Source organism: Myxine glutinosa, chromosome 11 (genome assembly GCF_964187855.1).
Source record: "Myxine glutinosa chromosome 11, kmMyxGlut1.1, whole genome shotgun sequence".
Taxonomy (NCBI): Eukaryota; Metazoa; Chordata; class Myxini; order Myxiniformes; family Myxinidae; genus Myxine; species Myxine glutinosa.
In genome coordinates this window covers 26,082,386-26,090,674 of record NC_136271.1, presented here as the reverse complement: position 1 = coordinate 26,090,674, position 8,289 = coordinate 26,082,386, and the positions used below count along the sequence as shown (strand labels likewise).

At 45.8% G+C, this 8,289-nt stretch overlaps 1 long non-coding RNA gene across 2 annotated transcripts in view; it reads left to right on the top strand.

Moving 5' to 3' along the window:
* Positions 1-443: 443 nt before the first annotated feature.
* Positions 444-8,289, top strand: part of LOC137436514 (uncharacterized) — a 33,649-nt gene continuing 25,803 nt past the window's right edge. For both annotated transcript variants that reach the window (XR_013624927.1, XR_013624926.1), the window contains exon 1: positions 444-546. This is a non-coding gene — a long non-coding RNA (uncharacterized LOC137436514). The remainder of the gene's footprint in view (positions 547-8,289) is intronic.

The window sequence follows — 8,289 nt, the reverse complement described above, 5'->3', positions numbered from 1 at the left end:
TATTTCAAGAAGTTGTGGATGACTTATGACAAAACTTGGTGGATGAGTTGGTTTGGTGAGAAGGACAAGAAAATTAGATTTTGGTTCAGGCTCGAACCCAGATCCATCCGTATCAGTGTGATACGAAGTGTAACCTGTTCAGCCTGGTGGAGGTATGCTGTCTACCTAGTGCTGTTCTAGTTTGAAATGTTCCATCAACTTTCATTTTACGCCGCTGTATAATTATGGCGACATCACTTCGTAAGAAAACCGCACGACTCTCTGAACGAACTGTGAAGGGTTCAACAAGTTGATGTAAACTCATAAAAGTATTTGTCGAAACCTAGCAACTTGATACATGCGCATTGCAGGTCGAACCACACAGAAGACCCAGGACAAACCAATGCTCCAAGCCTCATGAAGCCAAACCCCACAGCAACCTCCCCTCCTCCACCTCCACCACCTATCCTCTTCCCTTACCCCAAAATAACCATACTTGTTTTTCGTTCGTCCCTTGTTGATTGTTTTCGCGGTAGTTTTTTTACCAACTTGTTTTCTCCACCAAAGGTATTTGGACTCCTGATAACATTTGTCACAACATCTTATGGAAATATTTGAATGTCGGGCTGTTTGTGTGTCCTGTTGAACGATGAGACAAAGTTCTGAATCGTCAGAAGAATGTTTTGTGAATAACCCGGTCCGTTCTCTTTGCACTTGTAATGATTATTAAATGGGTATAGCGAGTGACTGTAAGTGCAGTGAATGGGGCTGCTGGCCTTCGTGGATATGGATGCTGTTTTGAAAAAGTTTGAGGTTGGAAAGGCATTCAACTTCACAAATATTTTATCAATACCTAAGGTCACATGGTTAGGCAGCAATCAATGTAGCATTTTTGGACTTTGTCCTGTGCTTTAGAGGAAGAAACAAAGTCCTGTATATTCCGCATTCTTTTCTACATTGTCTTACACTTGATGTAGCAATTGTGCATTTAGAATAAAACCAAGAGGATCTGTCTATCTATCTTTCCTCTCTCTTCTTCTCCTTCTCCTTCTCTTCACTCTCCTCTCTCCTCTCTCTCTCATCTCTCTCCTCTCTCCCCTCTCTCTACTCTCTCTCCTCTCTCCCCTCTCTCTCCTCTCTCTCTCCTCTCTCCCCTCTCTCTACTCTCTCTCTCCTCTCTCCCTACTCTCTCTCTCCTCTCTCCCCTCTCTCTCCTCTCTCTCTCCTCTCCCCCTCTCTCTCCTCTCTCCCCTCTCTCCCCTCTCTCCCCTCTCTCTCCTCTCTCCCCCCTCTCTCTCCTCTTTCCCCTCTCTCCCCTCTCTCCCCTCTCTCCCCTCTCTCTCCTCTCTCCCCTCTCTCCCCTCTCTCCCCTCTCTCTCCTCTCTCCCCCCTCTCCCCTTCTCCCCCTCTCTCTCCTCTCTCTCCTCTCTCCCCCCTCTCTATCCTCTCTCTCCTCTCTCCCCTCTCTCTCCTCTCTCTCCTCTCTCCCCTCTCTCTCCCCTCTCTCTCCCCTCTCTCTCCTCTCTCCCCTCTCTCTCCTCTCTCCCCCCTCTCTCTCCTCTTCCCCCTCTCTCCCCTCTCTCCCCTCTCTCCCCTCTCTCTCCTCTCTCCCCCCTCTCCCCTTCTCCCCCTCTCTCTCCTCTCTCCCCCCTCTCTATCCTCTCTCTCCTCTCTCCCCTCTCTCTCCTCTCTCTCCTCTCTCCCCTCTCTCTCCCCTCTCTCTCCTCTCTCTCTCATCTCTCTCATCTCTCACCTCTCTCCCCTCTCTCCCCGCTCTCTCCTCTCTCTCCTCTCTCTCCTCTCTCTCCCCTCTCTCTCCTCTCTCTCCCCTCTCTCTCCTCTCTCCCCTCTCTCTCCTCTCTCCGCTCTCTCTCCCCTCTCTCTCCTCTCTCCCCCCTCTCTCTCCTCTCTCCCCTCTCTCTCCTCTCTCCCCTCTCTCTCCCCTCTCTCTCCCCTCTCTCTCCTCTCTCCCCTCTCTCTCCTCTCTCCCCTCTCTCCTATCTCCCCTCTCTCCTCTCTCCTCTCTCTCCTCTCTCCCCTCTCTCTCCTCTCTCTCCTCTCTCTTCCCCTCTCTCCTTCTCTTCTCTATCCTCTCTCCCCTCTCTCTCCTATGTTATACTTTTAATGCATTGGTCTCAGCAAGATTGAACCTTGAGTTTACCTTTTCCAACGAGGCCGGAAATCTTCAAAACTTTATTGATACTTGGTGTGTCGGTGGTTTTTGTGAGGTTGAAGAAAACGAATTGAAAATGCTGTTATGAGATGCTGATTATGTTTCTTTTATTTGATGATCATTGGGTGTTTCTTCTTTTTGGCATTATTGATTTGATTGTAAAACATGTATATTATTACTTTTTGTATTTTTGTAATAAAGGGTTTTGAAGTTCTCCCCTATGGGCTGGTGCTCCTGCCTCACACCTGGCTCGGCTTCACGCTGTTGAATCCAAAGCTTTCAAAATCATTGGAATCTCCCGCGATGAAGCTATCTCTGAGGGCCTTTCACTCACTCACCGCAGGCAGGTAGGTGGTCTTTCTGTCTTCTACCGACTCCTCTCCGGCCTTGCTCCCCCAGCTCTCTCTGTGCTCTGTCCCCCAAATATTCCTACAGGTCGCACAAGATCTGCCTGCAACCCTCTGATGGTTAAACTGCCGAAATCTCGGCTCTCTGCTCACCTTCACTCTTTCATTCCTCTTTTCTCCCGCCTGTGGAACAAACTCCCACACTCCCTTCAATCCCTCTCCTCCCTCCAGGTCTTTAAAACAGCTGTTCACCACCATCTCTTATCTTCCCCCATCCATAACCTTGATCTTTTCTACCCCCACTAATTCACCCCAGATCCACCTTGTTTGAAATTCCAACTTATTTCCTGGAAATCCTGGCAGTGTCCATATGTTTATACCTCTCCCACCCCCCCCCCCTTCACATGCCTCCCCCCCTTCACATGCCTCCCCCCCAAAGCCCTCTCCCTCCCACAGATCTCTCGATGTCTCCATGTCTCTCGGTCCCTGCTCTCAAATGTTGTGTTTGTGTCCTTCCCCCTCTCTCCCCATCTTGTCTACCGCTCCCGATGTTATTTGTTTTATGTGTCTGTTTGTCTTTCTGTGTGATTAATGTTCGCTCTTTCACGAGCCTCGATCTTGTATACCAAAAAAAAAGAAAAAAAAAAAAAAAAAAAGGGACTCAAAAGTCAAAGTCCTCTCTCTCTCTCTCTCTCTCTCTCTCTCTCTCTCTCTCTCTCTCTCTCTCTCTCTCTCTCTCTCTCTCTTCTGGCCTGTGTATGTCAAACCGGCAGGACAGACTTGAATTTGACTGGTGTTTTGGGTAAGAATTCGGAATATGTTCAGGGACTTCACGATAGACGAAAGCCAACGAGTGATCTTTAACGTCCAGTGATGGCAGCGTCCTCTGGCTTAACGTTCTTCCAACAGGATGGCGCACAAATTGATGGATTACACCGCATGTAAAACACCAGGCTGACAGTTTCGATTTGGGTCGAGATTCAAACCCAGGCAAAACAGTTCAAAGGCGAGTGGGCTTTCCTCTACGATGTCCAAACATATGGTTATGCTTTTACATTAAATAACAAGGACAGGTGTACAAATGAATGAATCGACATGGGATGTGGCATTTGAACCTGGAAAATGAGGAAAAGCATGAGGAAAATGCTCAGATGTGAACACCAAACTGGCCAACTTATAATTCAAATAAGAACTTCATTAAAATTAATGCTTGAAATCCGATCATTTACATTCTCAGCAATCACAGCTACAACAATTAAATATAAATTTACTTTACAATTAATTTTTTTATAACCAGAAAATACATGGCGACGGTTTAGTTCAGGGAAGCGTCCCGCGTGTGACAATGTTCGGGTGATGACATCCTGGGAGAGAACGAGGGTTGATTACGAGATTACAGCGCATTTTCCCATCGGGATCTCATTCCGTTGTGAGGGTTCACAGTTGCAGCAAGCGCTTGCGCACAGAGTTCTGACCAGGGGGGCTGCTCCAAAGCCAATCCCTCTGTGGGGCTTTTACACATCTGCTTCTGATCTGTTGTGATGTGGATATAGGTGTATCCTGAACCGATGGTGGTGCCATGGTCGTGCGACAGCAGAGGGCAGCAGAATTGAGTGTGCTGCAGAAAGCGATCCAACATGGACTCATCGTGTCTGTTTTATCACCAAATTCGTGAATACACAAGATTTGCAAAACATTAGAACCCTTACTGTCGGTAATTGCTTCAATATGACACTCAATCTTGATGTGTTGTTTGTTTGTTTTTTCCATTTCGGAAAGTTATGCTTTAAATGCGCACCCTTCTCCAGCTGAGATCAACAATTCATTGTTGACTCGAATGGGACTCCGCAGAGAGCATACCTCTGCCAGGTTGAACACTTTACATTCTGTATTCCACAGAAAGGCCTAATCTGGATCCAGACCTGAACCAAAATCGAATTTGCTTGTTCTTGTCACCGACCCAACACCAACACATCCACCAAGTTTTGTCATAACTCACACTCCTCCTGCTCCCAGTTCTCCCCTCCTCCTGTTCCCACCTCCCCATCCTTCCTCTCCCCCTCCCCTTCCTCCCATATCCCCACCCCTCTCCCCTCCCCATCACTTTCCCCCTTCACCTCCTCCTCCTCTCTGCCCCATACCTCCATCTTTTCCCGCTCCTCTCCATACCCGCTCCTTTCTTCCCCTCCCCTCCTCTTCCCCCCTCTCTTAATATTCCTGTCAGGGAAGCTACTCTGCAACACCGGGTACCTTTTCTTGTATATATATATATATATATACCCCGACAGATATCCCAAAGACTCAATAGCTCAGTGGGCTGGCACCGCGTAAGTGATGAGGTCCGTGAGTTCTAGTCCTGGGTTGAGTCAGAATTTTTTCATACGAACCCCACCCAGGAATTTACTTCCTGTTAAAAATTTATATATATATATATATACAGTGCATTCAGAAAGTATTCAGACCCCTTCACTTTTTTCACATTTTGTTATGTTGCAGCCTTCTGCTGAAATCGTTTAAATTCATTTTTTCCCTCATCAATCTACACTCAATACCCCATAATGACAAAGAGAAAACAGGATTTTAGAAAGTTTTGCGGGGGTGGCAATAATCTTGCATCCTCGCCTTCAACCATCCGAGATTCACTATAGAGAGATTTGTAAGGGTTTCTTGATGGTGGTGGATTTTATTAGCAGCAATCAAAAGGTTAGCATTATTAATGTGTATTGCCCCAGTGACAGTGCTGAAAGGGCTCTATTTCTTCCAAAATTAGCGGATTGTTTAAGCACTGTTGATTTGACTTGTTTAATTTGTATGGAAGGAGACTATAACTGCACTCTCAACCCTCGACTGGACAGGAACACTCCTGAGCCACATCCACCCAGTGCAAAGTCCTTGGCACAACTTGTGAAAAAATACAAACTTAGAGATGTACGGCGATTACAAAATCCAAACACCCGTCAATATACATGGGTGTGCTGTGCAAAAAACCAGTTAACCATGGGTCGACTGGACAGATTGTACGTGAACCAAGGAATGGTGAATCTGCTTAAGAGAACATGTATAACTCCATCTGGCTTTTCTGATCACCATATGATTGCAATGGATTGTATGTTACCCTATCATTGCTGTAAGAGTGTACACTGGAATTTCAATGTGAAATTGTTACAAGATGAATATTTTTTAAATGCCTTCAGACTGGTATGGGAAGGATTAGAAAAGAAAACGTTTTCCTAAGTCAATATGCGACAGTGGTGGGACTGTACCAAGTCACAAATTCGGATTTTCTGCCAACAATATTGCTCGTATGCCACCAATAATACGTCTGGGTTGATAAGTGCTCTAAAAGCAGATGTACTTAAATATGAACAAGAAGCTGGAACATCTTGGGGGAAGTGACCAATATCAGCAGCTGATAGAAAAAAGACCCTGCTGGCCGAACTGGTCAAAGAGCGTGCGGCGGGAGCAATGATTCACCTGCGGATGAGCATAATACACCTCGAGACTCCAAACAAAGATTTCTTCAAAATGCAGAAGGCCGCCAACACTTCTCGGCAGATTCAGTCTATGCTCTTCCGACGGTGTTCTGACTTGCCAGAGTGACATTAAACATTCACCGCAAGAGTTTTACTCAAACTTGTTTACTCCAAGAACGGTGGATAAAACGATGGCAAATGAGATGATTGAACTTCTCCCATCTCTTTCTGAAGAGCAGCAACTCCAACTGGAATGTGACATTTCTCTGGAGGAGCTCACAACAGCAGTGAAACAACTCGAAGACGGCAAGGCCCCCGGGATTGTCGGACTTCCTGCTGAATTTTACAAAGTTTTTTGGAATGTTCTGGGCCCTGCTTTAATTGAGATTTTTCACGAGAGCCTAAATCAGGGGGAATTGCCCCTGAGCTGCAGAAGAGCTGTCTTGTGTCTTCTTCCCAAGAAAGGGGATTTGCAGCAGATTACAAACTGGCGGCCTGTGTCATTGTTACATACTGACTATAAGATTGTGTCAAAAATGCTTGCAATGCGTCTTAAAAAGGTCATCTCTTTCTTAGTTGGGAATGACCAAACGTATTGCATACCTGAATGATCCATGTATGACAGTATTTTCTTGGTTAGAGACTTGATTACTATCGGTCAAACTGCATCGCACACTTTTGGGTTATTACTCCTTGATCAGGAGAAAGCTTTTGACAGTGTGGATCACTCATTTTTGTTTGCAGTTATTACGAAAGCAGGATTTGGAGAAAAATTCATTTCTTGCATAAAACTTTTATACAACAATGTATCATGCCTGCTAAAAGTAAATAATAGTCTGTGTCGTCCTTTCCCCTTTCAGTGTGGCATCCGTCAGGGCTGTCCTCTGTCAGGCATGTTGTACACACTGTCCATCGAACCTTGACTGGCTCTCCTTCGTACCACCTTATCTGGTTTGTCCTTGTCAAACAATTCCAAAATTATTACGTCAGCATATGCAGACGACCTGTGTGTTGTGGTAAAAAACCAGGAAGATGTTTTTGAGCTATCCCGGTGTTTCGCCAAATTTGAACTTGCTTCATCAGCAAGAGTAAATTGGAACAAGAGCATAGCTCTTTCTCTGTACCCAGATACCCTATCTGCGTCACATGCTTCACATATGGTTCCCCCAACTCTTACAGGAGGAATGTTATGGAAAACGGATGGGTTTAAATACTTAGGCATCCATTTGGGAACTACAAGCTATATGAAGAAAAACTGGGATGGTTTCCTCGATAACATAAAGCAGAAACGATCAAAGTGGAAAGGGATGCTCCATATCTTGTCACTTAAGGCACGGGTAACGATAATAAACAACCTGGTGCTTCCAATCGCTTGGCATAAGATCATAGCACTCCAGCCTCCTCAAGCTCTGATCACCAACATTCAGAGGGGTCTAGTTGACTTCTTCTGGGGAGGCCACCACTGGCTTAAGCCAGATGTGCTGTGCAGACCACGTAATTCAGGTGGTCAAAACCTGGTGCACATCCATAGTCGAATAATGGCTTTTCGGCTAATGACAATAAAACGTCTGCTATACAGCGATGTTGTGCCCTGGCGTCCTCTCACAAATACCATGCTCAGGCAAGTAGGTGGAATGGTCTATGACCGGGAACTCTTCCTTATGGACTTGAAGCAGGTCGACAGGGCTCGGCTCCCTGCAATTCATCGGTCTCTCCTGAACGCCTGGCAAGCTCTAGGAGTGCAGCGGTTGGAGATCTCTTACGATCCCAGGAAGTTTGTGCATGAGCCATTGTTCCAAAACTCATTATTCGCTGAAATATCTACCAGCCAAGCTTTTATGGAACATTTTACGAACAATGGGATTAATAAAGTGCGAGATCTTATGGAGCTATCCTTGAAGCGATGGTTGTCTGCCAGCACTGTTTCTGGAAAAATTGGCTTGCGTTCAATTAGAATAGTGAGCAAGGTCATAAAGACTGTATCCCAGACTTTTTTAGATTTCAATATTGGGTGGAATGGGGTAAATGAGGAAGTAGATTTTCGTTTAACCTTCCCCCTCACTCTCAGTCACTGCCCAGGAACAACATGGTGTGTTTTCCTCTGACAGCGAAGAATCTGGTGTGTTCCACATAATGGGGAAAAGGGCAATGTATAAACTTTGTCTAGAGGTGTGCTTACCGGGCTGTGCAGCACCCTTAAAAAACAAGTGGAAAGAGCTTTTACCTGCAGGAGCTTTTCTTACTCCAAATTGGGATGAAATGTACGTGTCCTACTGTCGGACATACAGGAGACCTAAATTGGAGACTGGTCCATCAC